The following is a 24421-nucleotide window of genomic DNA, read 5'->3' as shown; positions in this document are numbered from 1 at the left end:
TAAAAAAGCAGCACCCTTTAACTCATGATTTGAAGAGGGTTCATTAATAAAATCATTTAAATAAAATGGAAACTGTAATAGGTTATAGTAAGCTTAGGCCTTAGCAGAGATTCTCATTATTTCAAATATAGTTTTAAACTGGTTTTTTTAAAAAAAGAAGAGTATTTCATTGAAATTAATTTTTGTAAAAAAAAATCTGATTTGTCTACCCGGCCTTGAAAACTACAGAGGGGAAAAACACCCAGCATTGTTTTGGCATTGCTCTGAGAAGACCAAGCTTATAAAAACAGAAAATATAATTCCTTTTTCAAAAATTCATTCAAACTTGGAAATACATGGCTTGAGCCAAACACAGCTAGAGGTGAAAGCCTGATTTCACAATACACTTCAGTTTAATTATTACCAATCCAATCATGAGAATAATATGATCATCGGGGGGAGGGGGGAAAACATAACTGGATTAGGAGTAGCAGCTGTGTTAGTCTGTATCTGCAAAAAGAACAGGAGTACTTATGGCACCTTAAAGACTAACAAATGTATTTGAGCATATAAATTTGTTAGTCTCTAAGGTGCCACAAGTACTTCTGTTCTTATAGCTGGATTAACCATGCATCGGCTGTGTGATTTAATATTAAGTAATGGTGAAGTGATTAACTAACCAGTTAGCAGCAAGATTTCTATTAATTCTAACAAAGCACTCTCTTGAAGTGACGGGATATCACTCACATTATCACTGGGAAAACCTACTCATTCTTCACTTTCTTCCAGCTCATAACAACAACGCTTTCAAGTGCATTGTACATCTTATTGACATTCCTTAGTTGTATTAACTGTTCTCACTTTTCACCTGATTTTCCTAAAAGTAGAATACAGATTGATTACATGCCCAGTTTAAGTAAGGTTTTTTATTAGTTACCATTTGCATGGTTCAGCGTTTACTCAGAGCCACTGAAGAGTGAATGCAGCAGTCATAAAATTTTAAACTTTACAACTAATGCAGTAACTTTTAAGTGCTATTTTTCATTACAGATAATTCAGATTCTAGAACAGTTTTTTTTTTAATTATTTACAACAGGTGGAAATATTCTCAGAGGTATATGCCACTAGTCAAATAGGGAGGTAATTCAGGGCCCAGAACAAATTGTAAAAGGATAAAAACTTTCATGCTTCAGGACATAACTCAATTGCTAACTGATAGTATCTAGGGATAATTCTCTCCATGAACATATTATTGTATTATGAAAATTTTAATACCTTCCTCTGAAACATCTAGTACTGACTATTGAGAGAGACAGGAAACTGGATTAACTGGACCATTGTTCTGAACCACTGTAGAAGATCCTCTGTAAGTTTCAGAATTGTGTATTTGGGCTGGGGGAAAAAAGTGTGTCCTGCCTTCCTCTTCCAGGAAACCCAGTTTTGAGGGGGAGAGGGTTGGGGAAGAGGAGTCACAGGAGACTGTATAGGCAGCCACATACACAGAAGCCAAAATCTAAGGCTCTGCAACTTTTAAATTCCTCAAGTAGCACTGCTACTTGGGAAACTTATTGTTTAGTATCAGAGGGGTAGCCATGTTAATCTGGATCTGTAAAAGCAGCAAAGAATCCTGTGGCACCTTATAGACTAAAAAACGTTTTGGAGCATGAGCTCTTGTGGGTGAAGTGGGTATTCACCCATGAAAGCTCATGCTCCAAAATGTCTGTTAGTCTATAAGGCGCCACAGGATTTTTTGCTGCTTTTATTGTGTTTACTTATTCCCATTTGCCCCTGCAGGACCAGGGAGTATGAGACTGAGACCTGGGACTGAACCTAGAATTCCAATATTGCAGTACAGAAATAAATTATTTAGCCTCTACCAGGCTGAGCCCTATACTCTGATACTCCAGGGCTTGGGAACTTTGGGGAATCCAGGAAGAGATCTAGTTCTCCCTGAAATCAAGAAGCAAAGGGATTCTCCCATTCTTCCACTCACCATACTTTGCTTACTACTGTTCAGAAAGTGATCAACTAGCCAGCCTCAGGTTGGAACAATGTACTTACAAGATTGAATAATCATTAACGGGACAAGCAACATTGCTCAATAAAGTTGCTCAAGTTGTGTAAAAGACTATCAAATATCAGACACAAGATTTTAAAATAAACCATAAAATTTAAGGACAATTACTCCTTGAAATATGTTCCCACAGGCCTTATAGTGCCAAAAGAACTGGAACAAGACAGATCTATTAAACCATAATTTCATAACACTTTTTCCAAACACCATACTATTACATTTCTATCCCTACAGGGTCTTGACAACTGCATTCATTTGGGTCATTACAGAGGTTTTTGTAAATACCTCTAAACCTGCCATTTCAGAGTTATTGCCCCCAACAAGTTCAACTCAGTGGGCCATTTGCATCCTGGGTATAACTCAGTTGACCTTGTATTATAACAGGGATTCATGTAGCCTAGTACATCTAGAAAGAACAGATTCAATAGTTGGATGCCAGCAATTTCTTCATCAGAGAAAACAAACATAACTGATTTCTACTGAGACCCTCAAAGACAGCAACTTTGTGTAATGACCCATCCACTTCTAGTCTTTATTCAAGCCTAATTTAATGATGTCCAGTTTAGCCCATGAAATCTTATGCTCAAATACATTTGTTAGTCTCTAAGGTGCCACAAGTACTCCTCGTTCTTTATGAAAGTCATTTATCATTTCATTGGGTACCTTTTAAAGTCACACTGGAGAACCTGGCACAGAACTTCCACTGGCTTGCATGAGCTCCATCTGTCAGGACCTGAAAGAACAAATCACCTATCAGGAGCAGGAAGCAGATAGAAGAGGATTAAATTAATCATGCATCCGTCCCAAATTAGCATCCACCTGGCTCTCCCATTTCTTGCCCACTGGTCTCACTTCCCCCTCTGAAAAGCAGCATTGCCAACCTGATATTATCACAAGTCTTGTGATATTTGATGGTTTTTCTTAAAACTGCAGCTCCAGAAGTCATGTATGCGTCTTTCAATTGTATTGGAGATAGGAAGGTTTATACCACAACATGAATTAATTAACTCTGTATGAGTTTGTTGAAGTTGAAATACAAAATGAATAGCCTAACTGCAAAAGAATATTGTTTTGGCACATTAATAAACAAATCTGCAATGGAAGTATTTTATAGACTCTATTGTGGGAGGATTGTTAAAAATATTCATTTTTATTTTGTGTGTTTACTTGTCATTGGTTATGAGCCATACTGTCATTAACCTTTGCTGATGAAAATTTTGCAAGTTGACCCTTACAGTTTTTGGAAATGTTGGATGCCACACCAGGCCTGAATACTGTTTTTAAGAATGGACTTTTTAAATGCACTCAGTTCCCTCTTCGGGTCTCCTCTTTTTTTCATTTTAGAAGCATAGTTGACAATGGCTCCCAGAATATTGTAGTCTCTTTCTGAAGGAGGCTCCTTTAAGGAGTGGGTTCCATCATCACAATAGCACCAATAGCAAAATGCATTCCCCAGAAAGAAAGAGACCCTGTCCAGATTTACATAGTTGGAACAATAAAGTTTCCTTTTTTATCATGCACCTTCCAACAAGCCAATGTTAGTCTTAAAGGCCAAAGAACTTTTGTATTTAAATCAATAATAGGAGCCATTTCACTTCGGAAGCAAGAAGAGTCAGCCACCGATGCACTAGTCAGAGAAGCTGACAATACCAGCTCTGATTTCACACGAGTACTGTGTCACCTAATAAACAGGATGATGTTGAAGTTAATGGGAGGGGGCAGAAATGGAGGGTATCAGCGAGGAAGTCAATAATGAAGAAGAGTAGGAAAACATATGGTATTATAAATTAAGGACATGGGGCTACAAAATATTGCTGCCTATGAAGTACAGTGTGGAACCTTGCAGACCTGGTAAAAATATTTTTGAATACAGAGTGAAGTCAAATTGGCTCTACCCAACTCTTATGATCTCTTTCATAGGCCTATCTGAGAAGCACAAAGTGACACAAGGAGCAAAGGTATAAAATTAAGAAAACTAGATATATATGGAATGTTAGGATTTAATGGTCAAATGCTCAGACACTTTTGCCGATAAGTTCATAAGTCCCGATTCTCAGGTAGACTTAGGCCTCTTTTAAAATCACTCTTATATGTACTGCAGTACAAGAGCCTAGGAGTCTCCATCATGGATCAGGATCTCACTATGCTAGTGACAGTAGAAGTAGCTCTCTACCAGAACTGTGGCAGTGTAAAGGGGCCTTAAAGTGGGTGCAGAAGTAATTTACACCTGAACCCACATGGAACCCATACACAACACTGAAACCTTTATTTGTTCCTACTTGTAAGGTTTCTAGGTCCTTCCAGAGCAGTGTAAAATTGCCTAAATGTAAATGAAAATCAAGCCCACAAAATATTATCCCCACTTGTGTCAGATTCTGCAGAGTACTGGAATGCATTTTCTAGCTTTTATTTTTTTTAGGTGGGAGGAGTCTGTAATGGGGTCACCTCCCAGTGGTGGGGTGGAGTACCACAGTCCTTTTTTCAGCCCTGGCACCCCCTGCGGGCTCACCTTGGTGGGTCTTCAGTGGCTTGGCACTCTGGAAAAGTCACAGTCCAAATGCACTCTTCCTGGGGTAGTAAAGAGTCCAATAAATCAGTTTATTTGCCCTCAGTCTTCAGCCCAGCTCTTGGACCTTTAAATCCAGCCTTGGTTTAGGCTCTCAAATAAGCCATCCACTTCTGGAGGTTTATGCCACTGTGGCTGGTAAGGGAACTCAGGCTCATTCACTACTCTGGGTTTCAACCCAGACACCCTATAAAAAGCTTGATTTCAGTTCAATGTTGCTTATTCCTTGGCCTCTTCCTACAGGTCCCTTGTAGCTTCATTCTCACCTCAGGGTTAAGTTCCTTAGGACCTTTCTCCCTGAAAACCCAGCTTAAGCAAATTCAGCTGGAAACAAACGCTAGCTATCACTTGATCTCCTATTATCAAAAAGCAGCACCCTTCCTTGCCCCTCTGTTCCCAGCCAGGAACTGAGTTGTCTTGCTCCTGCAGCAACTTTTATCTGAGGCTGTTCAGCTCTGATTGGCTGCTTCTATGAGTTCTCTCTAGGCAGGACTGGAGGACTCACCTTCACTGCTCCTTTTCTGTCACTTCACTGTTTCCTGGGGCAGTGTGTAGTAGCAGCACAAGGCCTCCTGTAGAGAGCCACAAAGGCCAAGTACAGCCCATCACCAGATCACACAACCGCCACCAAAATTTTAATTAGATGGAAGACAGATGTTCTCTGCATGGTTCTTTCATATAGGTAATAATACTTTTGCTGGAGATATCTACACTCATTTTAGGTAAGTCTAAACAAATAATGTTGATTCCAGAATGAAATCTTAGGTGCATCTTCAACATAGTTTTTTTACTCCCCATAACTCCCATTTTCCTCCCCAGTTCCCCACTGGAAAAAAGTACGAGAGAGAAAGTGGGAGGACAAAAATAAGAAATATGTCAAGATGAAAGTATTCATTTTGAAAAGAAAAATCTCACTTCAAATACATGTTTTTGTCAAGATAGAAAAAAAGGAAAAGTTTCAAACAAAATAAAAACAGTTTTCTTTCTAAATGTTTCATGAAAAATAAATTGCAATCATCTTTTGCAGGCAACCACAACACCTGCGTACATGACAAAAAACAAATGATCAAATATTTAACTTAATTGGATGAAAGTTTTATAAGGGCTGGCCTGATGAAAATCAAAAACTCTGCGTTCACTAAGGATGCTGCTGTAAAAGGGAGGCCAACTAACTCAGTGAAATATCTGATAGGATACTGTTCCATCAAGTGACCAAAAAGTAAAGAAAATAAACTCTGTAAAGGTCTCCTTTCATCATGTACTCCATATACCACAATGAGCCAGATAATGGGCTATGGTGCAACACCCTTTTGTGCCACAACTAATACAAAGCAGCCTTTATGCTGTTGTATGGAGCCAAGTGCAAAACTGTATCCTCTGGTGACAAAGTGCCAATGTGATGCCTCTACATCCTCTCCAGCTACTGGTGTAAGAGAAAGGGTGAAGGCCAAGACAACCATGTGCCACAATGATCCAAAACCACTGGGGCCATTGGCATGCAGTACGATATGCAGCAAAATTAGGCTGCTTTGACTTACTCTAAGGACTAACTTTGTGTACAGCTGACCCAGAAATAAAGGAGGACAAAAATGGTTTGAAGCCACCTCTGCATTTTCCCTGCTGAGTTGTGTTGTGCAGCCCACAGGTGCAGTCAAGGCTCTGAGCTACCATCTTTTGATATAATGTATTTCCTTGTCCAGGATTTCAACTCTTTGAGTTGTAGTTATACAGGGAAGGGGACATATACACCACGGATTTCTTTGGAGTTGTGCTTGATAGTAATACTACATTGACACATATATTGGGAACAGGACATCTGAGTGCTTCCATGCATTGATAAAAAGTTCTTTGCAATAAAAATAATCTCACATGCCAAAACCCCATTGTTAATGGATTAAACAGTTTCCCTTGAGTCTGGAAAAAATTCTTTTTCTTAATCTTGGGAAAAAATGAGACAGCAACACTCTAATGCCATTTCCCCAAATCTTGAATCAACATGAAGGTAGAGACAACAGTAAGAAAGTATTAGCCCCACATGAATAATAACAAATAGAGCAGATAATATAGGTATTTATTCTCTCCCCCATTCTGTTACAGTTTTCAGGAAGTATCATGTAATACAAAGAATCTGATTTAAGTGTGTTTAAAAGCAGCAGTTTAGTTATTTTTCATAAAAAAGTATAGCATCTTTATACTACTTACACTTCTGGAAGCACATTATACACATTCCACATGGAATACATTTTCCTGGTGACATATAAGCAAAATGATTGTTCACAAAGATGCAATTCTTAAGTCAAGAGATTATGTTATTTACTATAGGTACCTCAATGGAAAGCTATCTGCTTGGGAGGAGAAGTGTTTTGAGACCAATCTTTGCTCGTGTAAGAAGGTCTCAGACATTTTAAGATTTGTCCAGTTTTTAGAACAGTGGTGCTTAACCTGGGGTGCATGCACCTCCTGAGGGTGTGAGGTGCCCTTTCTAGGGGTGCGAGACATGCCAGATTTTTTTAGAAGGTAAATCATTGAAAACACAAATTAAGTTTCATCAAACCTGGGTATTTATTAACGTTATACATTTTTAAATGATTACTGTAATATACAAAAAATATATCTAGGTTTAAGGGGTGCAAGAACATATTTTGATTTTTGATAAGGGTGTGAGAACATATTTTGAGAATCAAAGGGGTGCAGGCTGCAGTAAAGGTTAAGAACTACTGTTTTAGAACAACATTTTCTTGGTTGTTTGGGCTGCAGAAGAATAGAGTTTTTGATTTCATTACAAACTCAAACCCATGGCTCAGTTTCATGAAGTATCTGGTGAACACAGGCGAAGTCTTGAACAGATCGTGGGCTAATATGCTGCTTTGGGGTGGAAAACAGGAAAATCAAATTTTACAGTGATCCAAGGACATCTTGATGGTAACTGGCAGATGGCAGAGGGGTAGATAAGGTTTACAGGGGACACCGGGGTCTGGAATCTACATATTACTCCCCCAAAGATTGCCCTTTAAAATCTCTACGGAAAGCCTGTATCACTATGGTCATTATATTCATTGCATGGTGTATGCACAGAAAATGAAGAGAGATGTATATTTACTAAAAATTACATTCTCTAAGTCTGAGAGTTAAAGGTAATCCACATGCTCCTGCCAGGCAGGATGCTAGAGATGCTTATCTCACTCTAGCTGGTCATGTGCAAATTGAGTATTGTACGGTTCACAATAAATACCCAATTACATTCTGAACAAATTGCTAAATCAATAGACTCTGTGGGCTGCAGGAAAAACAAAAGCAGCAAAGGTTATCCTGTTTTGGAGTAAGAGAATGAACTTTTGAAACTATTCCTGGGGTGCAGATGAACCACCAGTTATTTGTTCAGTCTATGAGGACAAGAGCCAGCAGACTTAATCTTATGAGAAGGAATCACAGCCAAACTGGTTGAAAATACTGGAAAAAGGATAGGGTAAGCTATCTTGTAAGAAATAGGGGGAATGCCTTATGGGTTAAGTTTAGGTTTTAGTAAGAATTTGTGATTTTGTTTTATATGTAACCATGTGTTTCCAGTATTCTTACTCATCACTGGAATCTCTGTCCTTTGATAATAAACTTATTTTTGTTTCTGCTCTCTCTCTCTCTCTCTCTCGCTCATGCTAAGTGTTAAGTAGAGTGATCCTGAGTTGAATCTTGTAAACTGGGGTATACTATTACTTTGGGAGTAACAAATCTGAGAGTTCTCTGTGTGTACACTGGTACAGGCCTGAACTCTCCAGTGGGACTCTCAGAGCACTCAGAGGTTGGTTCATACCCATCACTAACCTGTACAGAGGGAGCAAGGCCTGCTGAGATGCCCCTGGGAAGTATCACACACATATTATCTACCATTGACAGTTTTGCACTTTGAAAGTTCAAGTTTGTTGGAACCTGTACAAATTGCCAAACTCCACACAACTGTTGCTAGGAAGGACTCCAGAGCTACTTCTTGCTAATACTTGATTTCAGCATTTTATCCAAACTTAAGCCATGCAAAAGCTTGACTTTCCCTTGTTTCTCCCTGTCATAAACAGATAGCTAAGGGTTAATGTCTCTTTCACCTATAAAGGGTTAACAAACAGTGTCCTGCAAACACCTGACCAGAGGACCAATCAGGAGACAAGATACTTTCAAATCTCGTGGAGGGAAGCCTTTGTTTGTGGGTTTTGGGTTTGGCTTTGTTCTCTCTGGGTCCTGGATGGGACTAGAGGTGCAACCAGGTTTCTGCCAATCTCCCTTCTACAGTCTCTTATCTATTCAGAATTGTGAGTAAGAAAAGGCGGTCATAGTCTTTTAATTTGTTTTTTTTTTTCATTTACATATGTGTACTTGCTGGAAGTAGCTTAAATTGTGTTTCTCCTGGAGAAAGTTTCTTTCTATTGTTTATAGTTGAAAGACCCTGTAATTTTTTACCATCTAAAGTGCAGAGATAAACCTTTTACTTTTTTCTTTCTTTTTTATTACAAGTTTTGCTTTTAAGACCTGTGTGATTTTTTTCTCCTAGTTAAGGTTCAAGGGAATTGGTGGGGAGAAGGGAAGGATAAATTTTCTCTTTGTGTTATATTCATGCAGCTTGTATTGCCTCTGGGTGAGGGGGAAGGTAACACTCCTCTCGGTGTGGTGATTCAAAAAGTTGAATCAGGCGATCTCCTAGTGTTCCCAGGGCAGGAAGGAGCTGGGAGGAAGAAGAGAGGGGGGAGGGAATGGTTTATTCCCCTTTGTTGTGAGACTCAGGGAATCTGGGTCTTGGGGTCCCCAGGGAAGGTTTTGGGGTGACCAGAGTGTATCAGGCCCTGGAAAATTCCTGATTGGTGGCAGCATATCAGATCTAAGCTGGTAATTAAGCTTAGGGCAATTCATGCTAGTACCCATATTTTGGACGCTAAGGTCCAGAATTGGGAATTATACTACGACACTCCCAGCCATGGGTATGACTCCTACCACATTATACAGAGTAACCAAAGATCTGACTTTCACAGGGCTCAATTGTGTGCTCTACAGCACAGCTGCGTGGGCTACCTGCATCACTGTGGGTGGGTGAGCAGTCACCACCACCTCATCTTGTGCAGATGGGTGGAGGTTTGACTTCACTCCCACCCCATGCACCAGACCAGACGGTGGAGTCAAAGCAGAGGGGAAAGCAATCCTGAGCCTGCCCTTTTGGTAACTCGATTACTTCCCTCGCCAGACCAAGACACAAGGAGGAACCAGGTTGTAACTGAGCCACAATCAGATTCCTGCCCTCCTCCTAGGTACTGCAGTTACGTGCTGCCTCTTATTCGAGCTGCATTCAGTCCAGCCCATGGTGAAGATTTTGCATCTTTACATAAGTGGGTCAATAACATACTAGCCTCCAAGTGACTTAGAGGTAGGTTCTCATCCTGGATATACTAATTAAAACATATAAATAATGGGTATTACTGTAGTCAGATTACTCTTACAATTTCCTTTTTGTCTATCACTTTTATAGTGTTTTGGGAACTAGGAACTCTTGAATTCTAACCATGGCTCTACCAATGACTTGTGTGGCTTTGGATAAGCTGCTTAACCCATCTGTCAGTTAATGTTTTTGCACAGTGCTCTGAAGATGTTTTATTATTTATATAGTCCTCCAAGTGTACAGAGTGCTTTAGAAAACACTCAGTTTAGACAATTCTCTGCATCATGAAATGTATAATCCAGAAGTGGTTGGGTACATCACAACACATCAAATGGATGAAGGGAGAGAAAACAGCATCTTTGCCTATCTGAGATGAGAGACTAGGAACATAAAGTGGGTTCTAAGCAGCAGATATGGAGAGAGGAGAATGGCCCTCTTACCAGGCAAGAGTAGGAGGAAGCATGTAAAAAGGCATGTAAACAGTTACATGGTTATTTTTTAATAATGGTCCCCAAATTAGGCTGCTGGGGAGGTGGTATTCTTTCACTCTTCAATAGGAGATCCTAGTATAACTCAGGAACTAACGTCTCAACTGAGCAAAATTTCTGTTGATGTTAGTTTGAACATTGAGCGATTAAAGACCACAGCATTTAACTCTTTGACCACAGACTTAGAAATCACCATCTTCATGTCTCAAACATTTGTTTAATTTATTAGACAGGGCCATGATTTTCTTTTCTCCAATTTAGAAGGATGAAAGGAATGTTCAGCAAAACAGACTAACTAATGAGTGGGAAAGTTAGCTCATTAGCTACTAATAGCTGGGTAGAGGAAAGGCTGGGGACAATTTATATTTATTTTTTAAAAATTGAATTAGACTCAAAAGAATAAGAAACAAAACTAGTAAGACTTTTGCTTATGTGTGTTTCATCTCTTTCCCCTGCCATCTGTCTGTAAGCTTTTGGGGATAAGGTGTCTATTTTTATATGTATCTGTCATGCATCTAGCTCATTTTGTGTGCTACAGCAATGTACATAATAATCATTAGTAATAGACTGTGTACAAAAATGGGCAAGAAGCTAGGAAGGGGAAGCAGTGTGGTCTAATGAGTACGGTACTGGGAGATCTGGTTTCTACCCCTGACTCTGACTGTTTTTGCCTAAGGTCACAGAGCAGTAACTTCACCTCTGTGCACTTCTTCTGATTCCCCTTTGCTTCTGGTCTACTTATTTGTAAACTCTTCAGGACAGAGATGATATCTTTACTATGTGTCCAAAAAGTGCCTCATACAATGGGTCCTAATTTCAGCTGAGGCCACCTAAGCATTGCGGTAATATAAACGATGGTCGTGATGTCACTGTTAGCATGAAGTAGTATATATGTGCAGTAAAGTCAGTTTCTTGTGACTCAGTTTAAATTACATCAATGATTCTACAAATGCATTCATGTCAACGTTCTAAGTTTAAATTCCCATCTACATGCATTCTGCTCCGAAGCTTGGTTTTTTATTAATACATATTCAGGGATATATGTGCTTCATCTTAAGATGGTTTCTAATGACAAAGAGCCCATGTAGGGGTGAGCAGTGGTGTGGATAAAAGTGGTGCAAAATGCAAGTTAATGAGTATTAACCCCATGATACAAGTTCGCTTAAGTTTTCATGTGAGCATTTGATTCAGTTATACACCTTTCCTAGGTGGACAATTTCAATCAGACAAACGCAACCTAGGGATTGCAACTTAGTTACTAGACAATAAAATTCATCTGGTGAGCTGCTGATTGATCAGCCCATTTTCATTTTGTTTGGCCTTGCCTGGGAATTAACGAGACCAATACTTTCAGCTCTTGAAAGAGTTCACAATCAATCTGCCCCTTGACGAAAATCATTGTGGTCTGTGTTTCTGAGGAAGAGCACCTTCATTCTTAGCATCATAATGGGAACTGGATGGGGAAAGGCTGGAACAGTATTAGTTGTAGAGAATAGGGCCCAAATTCACTGCTCCCAGGAGTAGGCACCATGCCATTCTGTTCACCCCAGCTGTTCATGTGACCCAATTAATCAAATAGTCAAGACATTCATCACTTTTTTCCCTTTGCCATCTTTAAAGAGTGGCTATAGTTAGAAAGGCAAAATGACTCCTTATGCTTTGTATCTGCTCCCAATCTGTCTGAGCTGTAGCTGTTTAATTTATTGACAAAACCAAGTTTTGCCTGTTGTAACAGCTTTGGTAATTATCCCTTTGAGACATAGAATACAGTTCAGTACTGTGGGCTTAGGCTGATACCAAACTGACTAATAAAGTGATGCCTCTCTCTTACTTTACCTATGTGAACTTAACGAGTCAGATCCCCTGTTGCTGTCTAGCAGTGGTTTCCATTGATTGCATTGGATCAGATACTACTTCACATCAGCTGAAGATCTGGCCCTACCTATATTTTACCATGATTCCTTCTGAACTAAGCTTTAAACTAGCATCACTTCAGTTACTGCTGGGAGACAAACAGCAAAGCTTTCACAACTGGAGCATCCTTCTCCTTCATGTCCTCAATTTAATTAATTTACTTAAGCAGAAACTATTTCTACTTTTCCCACCCACTACCACAATTTTGTGACCTAGCTATGGGTGAAAGCAATGCAGCAGAGTTCCTCACAGTGTTAGCATATGAATTTGTCTTACTGCAGCACCTAGAGGCCTCAGCTGAAATCCAAGCCCCTCTGTGCTACACTCTGTACAAATGCAAATAAAAGGCTGGCCTTTGCCCTGAAGTGCTTACAGTATAAATACTCAAGGTGGAGGGGAAACAGTGTAGTAAATGACTGTCACTTTATTTGTGATTCATTATATGTCATATTTGTATACCACATTCCATCCACAAACAATCATAAACACTCCTTTTAATTAAGAAACATCATCCCATTTAAAAGATGAGAGAGAAGAAGAGTCACAAAGAAATTTGAGGACTTGCCCAAGGGCTCTCAGAACCTTGATCTCCTGCCTCTCAGACCTGAGCTTCCTACAATAAACATTTTGAAACCTTGGGGTTGTGTGAAATGGAATTTTTGTTTTCTGCCCAGCCCTATTTGAGACACATGGAAAGGATTCTATTTTCAGAAATTGCTGAGCACTCCTTCTCCTGGTGACAGTGAGGAACAGGCTCCCTTTGAGCTGTTTCTAACTGTGCAACCAAAAATCTAGGCAGGCAAAAATCACTGGGCATTTCTGAAAATGTTGACCATCCTAAAAGGAAGTATCAATCTTAAATTTCAGGGGACACTAAGATGAGTGAAATAATGCAAAGGAATGAGGATGGAGGTGATAATAGGAAGACAATGATGTTTATCATAGACCAGCTGGATGCACAATTTGTAGGTATAGATCAGGGGTCGGCAACCTTTCAGAAGTGGTGTGCTGAGTCTTCATTTATTCACTCTAATTTAAGGTTTTGCGTACCAGTCATACATTTAAACATTTTTAGAAGGTCTCTTTCTATAAGTCTATAATATAGAACTAAACTATTGTTGTATGGTAAGTATATAAGGTTTTTAAAATGTTTAAGAAGCTCCATTTAAAATTAAATTAAAATGCAGAGCCCTCCGACTGGTGGCCAGGACCCAGGCAGTGTGAGTGCCGCTGATAATCAGCTCGTGTGCCGCCTTTGACATGCGTGCCACAGGTTGCCTACACCTGGTATAGAAGATTTCTGGTTAATTAAATTCAGTATGTTTCAAAGATTACAAACAGATTTAATCACTCACAGCAAACCCACTCCCAGTACATCACTAGCATCCCAGCTCACAGCAGCATTTCCAGTCACAGTCAGCCCTCAGTCAACTCTCATCATCACTCCCATTCCCCAGAGACAACAATGAGACGAGTAGCTAGGCCAGATATCCATATGTTCTATGAGTTTCTAGATACATGAAGGTGAAAGTCAAGCATCTTCAGCCACCCAAGAAATTCAAGTATTGATTATAGTGGCAGTATTTTAACTTGGTAAAGGACATCTGATTGAAAGTCAGCATTTTTAAGTGAAAAAACCCGATAAACACTGATGTAAACTTTGTTTTTTAAGTGACAAAATTCATTCTCAAATAATGGATTTCCCCACCAAAAAACTTAAGTATTACGTACTTTAAAGATAATACTCTCATTATACCTCGCATGCAATGAAAATTCACTCCGGGATCATGGAACTCTCCATATTATTGTCTATTCATGGAGTTAAAACAATCAAACTACAGCCCCAGTCCTGAAATTGGGTTCATAATGGCAAATGTGAGAAACCACACAAAGCCCCATTGAAATGGGGTTATATAGGCACAGATGTATACCTGCACAGATGCAACTGCATTACAGGGACCTTTCGTTTTATTCCCTATCATTCCCATGTATGGATCTGAGCACTCAGAACTTTGGAAAAGCATCTGCTCAGATTAGATGAAATTGAAATGTTACCAAATTTGCCACACTAATTGCCTGATTTAAGCAGTGCTAGACAGAATTGCACAAGCTCCTTTAGTGCTGGAAATCGCCACCAGCAGCATATATCAAGAGCCTTGAAAAATTCAAGCTACAGACACATTTGTTCCAGTCATTTTCCAGAGTCCTTTAAAGTATATTCAGCTTTCTTTAAATGCCTTTTCACAGGCATTGATAACTTTGTTTGAAGTTCACAATATGTAAACTGTGCTTGCAGCAATTTAATATAGTTTAAATACATTGAAAAAAGTTTGCCCCCTGCAAGAATATTTGTTAACAAGAGAAATCATAGCTAACCACTACAGCGCATGAGTGTTCAGAATGGATTCCCTACCCCATTATTAGCACTGTGCCCTTTTATTCCTTATCATGTTTGTCTGATTGCACAGCACCATGATTCTAATCACATCAAGGAGTTGACGGAGACATACAAGACACCATGAAGTAAGGTCCTTCATGGGTGACAAGCAAATGAAAATGTATACCCAAAGAAGGCCATTACATAATTTAACCTAGACAATGAGCTGCGAATTTTGCATTTTAAATATCTTCTTGAAAACCATTTCTAGTTTTCTTCACAGCAATTGTACATACTCTTTATTGTAAATTTGCATGATGTGGCCTGTGGTGGTATATTACAGTATGCCTGATTTCCTTCCACTCACATAAGCTCTTATTCCTTTTCCTGTGTTTTTGTCATTTTGACTTTTACTGAATTGCAGAGTAAGTTACTACTCAACATGAGTAAAGGTGTCAGAATCTGGCTCTACAATAGCAGTAGTTCTGAAGGAGCAATTCCAATAGAATTGCACACACAACAATATATTCAGGGTCTGAGTGGTGACTGACTGAAAATAAGAACTGTTTCTGGAATTGTGCGTTTCTAAGATTCTTCCCTACCCTGACCACAAAGACCGCACCACCACCCACCCCGGCCAAGGTGATTTATGCCTTTCGGTTTACTATAGTATTATTTCTAAGCTCCTTGTCCAACTATTTGGAACCTGGAAAATGGGAGAAGATTCCTAAATGACACATTCTGGACTAGCTGCAATGACATCAGGCCTGGTGTTCCAGAATGACAAAATATTCTGTTATACCAGTGCTTGTTTTTCTAAAAACATCTTCCCACCTCACCTATCAGGAGGAGCAGGTCTTGGGAGTGATGGGAGAAGAATGAGATTTCTACACAGGAGTATTAAAGTAACAAAATAGTTGTTTTTTTCTCAAGGTGATTACTGACCTTTGGTGGAGAAACTGAGAGATCGTCCCCCTAAGATGGAAATTAGAAAAGGCAAAATCCTCAGAATGACTATGACGTTCCCTTTTGGTGTTATCTGAACTGGTGATCTGCTTGGTCACTCCAATCCTTGAATCAGGGAGCCAGCCTTACCCTGCTCTGCTGTGAGAACCCCTACTCCTGGGCTGTTCACGTACTGCCTCTAGCATGTAAGCTACCCCTTGGATTGTGCAACCGAATGACACTAGCCAATATTTCTGGTCCCAGACACAATCCTAGGAATCACCTTGCAGTGTCCAGTTATGCCCGCTGGACACTGCAACCTTATATGAGTTCATCAATTTAACAAAGAAATTGATATGTACCAGGCTTGTTATCCCAAGGGGAGTCTCTGACATGCTTCAAACCAAACACACTGCTTCAGGTAGAATAAACAAATGGATTTATTAACTACAAAGATACATTTTAAGTGATTATAAGTCAAAGCATAACAAGTCAGATTTGGTCAAATGAAATAAAAGCAAAATGCATTCTAAAAACATAGGAATGGCCATATTGGGTCAGACCAAAGATCCATCCAGCCCAGCATCCTGTCTCCTGACAGAGACCAATGCCAGGTGTCCCAGAAGGAGTGAACCTAACAGAGAATGATCAAGTGATCTCTCTCCTGCCATCCATCTTCACCCTCTGACAAACAGAAGCTAGGGACACTATTCCTTACCAATCCTGGCTAATAGACATTAATGAACTTAACCTCCATGAATTTATCTAGTTCTCTTTTAAACCCTGTTATAGTCCTAGCCTTCACAACCTCCTCTTTTATTAAATACTAGATTGTCTTGGGATGCAACAGTAAAAAAAAGGAGATAAATGATTACTGAGAGGTGGATCTGACATTAGAAAGGGCAAAATGGATATCCTAAGCAGGAGAACAAACTCAAATAAAATGCCTAGAGAAAGGCACAGAGCACACAACTGAGTACCATAGCTAAACCAGTGAGGAAAAAGTTCACAGAAATTAAACTTCCCAGGGACAGAAAAATGGAAAAAAACAGGAACAGTGCCAGCAATGTGGCAGCCATAATGAGTATAGGAAAATGACCAGCATTCAGGCAAATATGTAGAAACTGTAGTAAGCCCAACCATTATGCTAAAGTTTCAGAGAAAGAAGGCGTGTGCATTTAAGTACAAAAATGGATTCCTCAAGTGAAGAGCTATCCTTAAAAACAATAATAGAGGAAGCTGAAAAATCAGAAGATTAGTAAAATGGCACTTAAGTGACATATGAGATAGACACTGGGGCATAAGTAAATGTAATAAACAGAAATATAGACAAGTAAAAGTGGACAGGACAAAAGTATCTGAAAAACTATAACGGAAGAACAAATCCAGTGTTGGAAGAATGCACTCTGTTGCATATGAAGGAAAAAAATGATAATACAAGAGTTTGTAGTGGTACACAGAGGCAAGCAACCAGTTTTGGGCCTACACACATGAAGGTGCATTCACAGGGAATTGTTGCCTACCAGTAATTATAGGGCCTGTGAAAAGTTCCACAATCCTTAAGAATGAGGCTAGGAAAAGAGTGTTATCACTTAGAGAATAGAAGAACTGACATATTACAATTACTCATCAGTGAACCCAGAGTAAAAAAGGAGGGACTTTACAATTGTGTATGGAACCCTAAGCAGATGAACAAAAATATAAGAGAACAGTGCTATTAGCCCGCAGTAAGTGAACTATTATCTGAGATGGCAGGAACCGAATTGTTCAGAAAATTAGATATCTTGGCAGAATTTTGTTAGATCCACTTGGACACAGAGCTCCAAGATCTGTATTTTCAACACAACATTTAGCAGATACAGCTCCCTAAGACTGTCTTTCAGAATAAGTTTGGCTCCAGAAGTATTTCAGTTAATGCCAGAGGATCTAGCAGGTGCAAAAGTATACACAGATGGCATAAAGATTTGAAGCAGCACTGCCATTGAACATGGGAATGACTAGAGGGAGTTCTGGAAACTGTGAGAGCTAATAACCTTGAACTGAATAAGGCCAAATGTCAACAGGAATAACAACAGGAATAACATACTTGGGAGAGAACATTACCTCAAATAATTTTGCCATTTAGAGCAAGGCCCAGGTAGGGACACGGACATTCTGGAAATGAATACATGACTATACAGATGATGTAGATGGGAGAGCTTTGGCTTTCTTGACCATGTGATGCTGTTCTGGGGGAGAACTGCTGGGAAGAAATGGGGCTCACATAACCAAGAACAGGAAGAGCATCTTCACAAACCAACTTGCCAGCCTGGTGAGGAGGACTTTAAATTAGGTTCAAAAGGGGCAGATGACAAAAACCTACAGTTAGGGTAGGAAAAAAGGGACCTTAACAGAGGACTAAATGTTGGGGGAGGGAAATGGAAAATTACAATAGAATCATAGGTGCAACAAGAGGGATCGCATTGGGGGAATTTGATCATCTTAGAGGTCTATACACAAATGCCAGGAATAAACAGGAAGAACATGAAGTTTTAGTATATTATATATCATGACTGTAAAGAAGGGTATAACCCAGGGATAGGCAACCTACGGCACACGTGCCAAAGGTGGCACTCAAGCTGATTTTCAGTGGCACTCACACTGCCTGGGTCCTGGACACCGGTCCGGGGGGCTCTGCATTTTAATTTAATGTTAAATGAAGCTTCTTAAACATTTTAAAACCTTATTTACTTACCATACAACAATAGTTTAGTTCTATATTATAGACTTATAGAAAGAGACCTTCTAAAAATGTTAAAATGTATTACTGGCATGCAAAACCTTAAATTAGAGTGAATAAATGAAGACTCGGCACACCACCTCTGAAAGGTTGCTGACCCCTGGTATAACCTGTTCAGGAAGGATAGGCAAGGAAAGAGGGAAGAGGTGTTACATTATACATCAAGAATATATACACTTGTTTTGAAATCCAGAAGGAAGTGAGAGGTAGAGCAGTTGAAAGTCTCTGGGTGAAAATAAAAGGAGGGAAAAGAGGGGCAATCTCATAGTAGGTGTCACCACCAAATCTGAAGGAGGTAGATAAAGTATTTCTAGAACAAGTAACAGAAATATCCAAGACACAAGACCTAATAATAATGGAGGACTCTAGCTACCCAGACATCAGTTGGGAAAGTAACATGCCAAAACATAAAAGGTCTGATAAGTTCTTTGAAATATATTGAGGACAACTTTTTGTTCCAGAAAGGTGAGGAAGTAACTAGGGGGACAGCATTTTAGACGTCCTTGTGACCAAGGAGGAGGAATTGGTTGCAAATCTAAAGGTTGAAGGCAATTTGGGTGAAAATGATCATGAAATTATAGATCTCATGAATTATGGAAAGGAAGGAGTGAAAGCATCAGAATGAGGACTATGTACTACAAAAAAACCTCAGATTTTAACAAGCTCAGAGAACTGATTGGTAAGGTCCCAGAGAAGAAAATCTAACGCACAGAGGAATTCAGGAGAACTGGCAGCTTCTCAAAAAGACAATATTAAAGGTGCAATCTATCCCTATACAAAATAAAAAGAGGAAGAATCGTAAGAAGTAAATATGGCTACATCAGGTTTTCTTTAATTACCTGAAAATCAAAAAGGAATCGTACAAAAAGTGGAAACATGGACAATTGCTGAGGATGAGTACAAAATAGCACAAGCATGTTGGGACAAAATCAGAAAGGCTAAGACACAAAATGAGTTACACCTATCAAAGGACATAAAAGGCAATAAGAGGAGGTTCTTTAAATATATTGGATACACTTCTACTTATCTGGGAAGGAAAGCGAATAACTGATGCTATCAAAAAGGCTGAGGTGTTTAGTACCTATTTTGCTTCACTCTTCACTCAGAAGATTAATAGTGACCATATGTTCAACACAACAACAAGGGGGAAGGAATGCAAGGGTAAATAGGCAAAGAACAGTTTCAAGAATATTTAAATAAGTTAGAAGTAGGCAAATCAGCAGACCCTGATAAAATTCACTAGGGTACTAAAGAACTAGCTGAAGCAATTACCTTTGAGAACACATTGAGGACAGGTGAAGTCCCAGAGGAAAGGAGAAGGGTAAATGAAGGGATAACTGTAAAAAAGCCTGGGGAATTAGAGGGCAGTCAGCCTAAACTTTGATACCTGGAAAGATTCTGGAACAAAATTATTGAACAATCAATTTGTAAACACAGAGGATAATAGAGTATAAGTAACAGCCAACATTGATCTGTCAAAACAAATCATGCCAAACCAACCTAATTTATGTCTTTGGTAAGATTACTGGCCTAGTGAATGGGGGGAAAGCAATGGAGATGATATATCTTGATTTTAGTAAGGCTTTTGACAGTCCCACATGAAATTCTCATAAGCAAAACTAGAGAAATGTGGTCTAGATGAAACCATAAAATTTTTAGAAAGACTATACACAAAAGCACAATTATCAATAGTTATCTGTCAAATGGGAGTGGCATGTTTAGTGGGGTCCTGCAGGGATCTGGTACTATTCAATATTTTCATTAATCACTTGGATAATAGGGTGGAGGGTATGCTTATAAAATTTGTCATGACACCAAGGTGGGAGGGGTTGCAAGCACTTTGGAGGACAGGATTAGAATTCAAAGGAACCTTGACAACATGAATTGATCTGAAATCAACAAGATGAAATTCAATAAAGATAAGTGCAAAGACTAAATTTAGGAAGGAAAAAATATACAACTACAAATGGGGAATAACTAGCTAGGTCGTAGTACACCAGGAAGGATCTGGGGGTTCTTTTCGTCTTATGTGACATCTCCATTACTGGAGGAATGCAGCGATGGTAGCCCATTCTGTTGATCCTCTGCTAACTTCTTTGTGGATAAATAATCCTTTTGATCCACTCAGGATACTACATCATCTGTCCAAGAATTTTCCGCCTCTTGTTCTTCTGAAATCAACTTTCCCCTCCCTGGCCTGTAAACATGCGTCACTGTAACTGGAAGTTATAGTGGATCACAAATTGAACATGAGTCAACCCTTTCATGTAAGTGCAAAAAAAAGGCTAATATTTTAGAATTTATTAACAGGAATGTCATATAACATATGGGAGGTAGTTGTCCCACTCGACTCAGCACTAGTGAAGCCTCAGCTGGAATATTGTGTCCTGTTCTGGGCCTGGATGCTGCATTTTACGAAAGATACAGATAAATTAGAGAAAGCTCAGAGGAGAGCAACAAAAATGATAAAACTTTAGAAAACCTGACATGAGGAATTGTTAAACAAACTGGGCATGTTTAATCTTGAAAATGCAAAGTGATGTGACCCTGCAGTTCCAATCTGTACGTCACTTAGTACTGGCAGACGAACAGTCTGTACCTCAGAGTAGCACCCTAGGACCCCCACATTCACCATGGTGATATGATGATATGTTTTGTACAAAGCATACCTTGTGATGTATCATTTTAAAATCTTGATCTGCTGAACATTAATATCTTGTTGGATTGTACGTGCAATCATTATATATGAGGTTATGAAGTATTGCTGTATGTGTCACTGAAATATATTATGAGGTTGGGAATACCCACAACCAGCCTTTCAGGTACAACAATGGAGTAGTCATGGATCGCCAGACAGCATTAAGGGCTCTTCAACATCCATCAAAGAAAGAATCCACTACCACAGAGACTGTATGTAATGGAGGCTGCTTGACCAGTGGAGACTGCCTGATCCCCACATAAAGCAAAGATCTTTCCAGCAAGCTGGAAGAAACTATAAAAGGGGGGAAGTGACATCACTTGGTCTCTCCTCTCCAAACTCAATACCTGGAGGGGAGAGGCCAAACTGAGAAGCGTGTGTATTGAGGATCTGTAACCTGCTTGTACCATCTGTTAGGGTGAGATACTGCTTGATTCAAAGCCTGCTTTTAGTTTGTAGAACTTAGACTGCAAATTTATTTTTGTTTCCTAGGTAACCAAATCTGATCTCTATACCTCCTACTTATAATCACTTAAACTCTCTCTCTAGTTAAAAAAAAACCTGTTTTATATGTTACCTGAAACAGTGTGTTTTTGTTGAAGTGCTTTGGAAATCTCAGCTCAGTTTACAAAGGCTAGTGTGTGTCCTCTCCCCTTTGAGGGATGGGCAAACTGGATAATGAACTTACACTGGACAGGCTTCTGACTGGTGCAAGACAGTACAGTTCTGGGGTGCAAGGATGGGAAACTGGGGGAAGCTGGCTGGAGCCTCCCTATTGATGATTCATGAATGGCTGGGAGATCACTCATGTAACACAATTGGGTGTGTCCCTGCCTTTGGATGTCTGTGTAAGTACAGTGCCTATCACAGGTTTGTAGCTTGTGTGAGAGGCAGCCCAGGCTGGTGGATTTGGAGAGCTCAGCAGTCCCACAGTCCAGGTTGCACCTCAGGGTCCCCATCACAGACAGACTGTCCAGAATGTCTGCTCCAGCTGACAATACACAGCCTTCTGATCTGGAACAAGTAATAAACATACATTTGAATACAATAAAAGTGTTATTTGCTATATCTCTAGGCATATGGGATGAATTGAAGACAAACATCTGAATGTTATATCCTGCAAGCAGTGAAATAAGCAGCAAGTAAAGGAGAGGGGAAAAACACTTCCCACCTGCCTGCTCCCACTATAAAGTGAGCTCTCAGTGAGTCAGGAACGCTCCTGAGAGGGACACAGATCCTGGTTCCCACAGTAATAAGAAGAAAAATATTAGAGCAAATACAGAAAGGGTGCCTCGGAATGACCAAATCAAGGAGGGGAGCTAGAGAAGTTGTGATCTGGCCACAGATGAATAGTGACATTGAAGAAGTGATGAGCAGGTGCGGAATGTGTAAGAAATACAGGGATTCAGAGCAGAACAAACCAATTATACCTCATGAACCATTTGCAATCCCATGGGACAAAGTCAGAACTGACATGTTCAGCCTGGGAAGACAGGATCACCAGATTCAAATGGACTGCTTTACCAATTTCCCAGGAGTAGTCACACTCGAAGATACCACAGCAGCTACAGTTGTCAGACACATTAAAACTGCATTTGTACATCATGGACTTCCAAGAACAGTAATAACTGACAATGGGCCACAGTTCAAGAATAGGGAAATGCCCTAAGAGACTGACTGAGACATATTAAGTTTTGTTTAAGCAACGTGAAGGTTTGCTAAGTCAATTATTCTATTTGTCATAGTTTGTTAGTTCAATTTATTAGTGTTTTAGTTCAGTAAAGGGATCTAAACACAGGGAAGATATGCCATAAAGTATGTCCTTCAGGAAGTGGAAAGGATGCCACACTTCCTGTACAATGTAGATGCAAAGAATCTCAGGACAGGGTAGTCATAGGCTGCAGGGTAGTAGAAAGTTTTATTACCTCATTTCTGTACCTAGTTCTGTTCATAATAAAAGGTTTATCTTGACACCAGTCTGCTCATCACTAAAATACTAAAGTTTGATCAACCACAGCAACAAAAGCAGCCCACTTAATTCTCAGAAATGTGCCTATCCTTCACTGCCATGACTAGTGAAGTGATATCGGGACTCACACACAGACCCTCCAGTGATGAGGTGTATATAAGTACCAATTACATACAGTCTGAGCATGAATATGATAGTGGTGGAACATGTTCTCTCAGAGACATTAGTAATGATTAACAGTTGAGACAATAGGATTTAAGTGGTGCAATATCTGTCACAGCAGGCAATATCTTGGAGGACAATATTGTATCAAGTACGCATGGTTTATATCTCACTGTGGGCTAGGGATTGGATGTAATTCCAGAGGGGAGGATTACCATAGCTCATCCAGGAACAAAAACCAGTGTGTGGGGTTGGGGGAGGAGCGGGATTGTGATTCAGGTGAATCATTTAAATAGTAAATAAGTCCAGAGAAGTATCGCCCCCGGGGAGACTTGCACATACTGGCTCACTCTGGGTTTTCCAGAGACCAACAGGCACAGACTGCATTAAAACTGTCTCGGTGCCATCTTTCTGACTCAGCAAATGGGGGAAAGAAACTTCTGTGCAAGGAGGGCCCCAATTCTTGAGGAAGAGTTGGAAAGATTTTTGCCTAGTAGGGTCACAGAAGACTGATGGGTGACTTGATATGTTTAGTGTGAGTTTAAATATGCTTATTGTTATTATGTTTTCTCTGTAATGCTTTAACTAAGAATAAATGAGCTAAGAAAGAACTATGCGGTAACTGCTGGCAATACAGTGTTCATAGTCCTAGGAGAGAAAGCAAAGCACAGGTGCTCACTCTTAGGCAGACTGGCTTGCTGGGGATATCAAGGAGGGAACTATGCAGCCTTAAAACTCCTAGTCAGAAGGGAGTAGGACAAGAATCCCTGCCCAGGGACAGGTGACAGCTAGAGACTATAATCCCCTCTTGGAATGGACTGCAACGGGGTAGGATACACCCATCTCCAAACACAACAGCACCCCATTGCTGATTCCACATTTACAGAAGTTCACCAGTGTTGCTGGTGGTTGATGTTCTAAGGCTGGGCCTAGATCCACACAAGAACAGTCAAACATGGTCTTGGTCATGTGGAGGTATGTCAGATAGCTACTGTCAGGCCAGCCTTCTTAACTAGTATCCCACAGAGTCTTGAGTGAATGGTAGGAAAAATTATTC

The sequence above is a fragment of the Gopherus evgoodei genome, chromosome 1, assembly GCF_007399415.2.
Source record: "Gopherus evgoodei ecotype Sinaloan lineage chromosome 1, rGopEvg1_v1.p, whole genome shotgun sequence".
NCBI classification, from domain to species: Eukaryota; Metazoa; Chordata; order Testudines; family Testudinidae; genus Gopherus; species Gopherus evgoodei.
The sequence above is the reverse complement of the archived record's forward strand: the minus strand, read 5'-3'. Positions refer to the sequence as shown.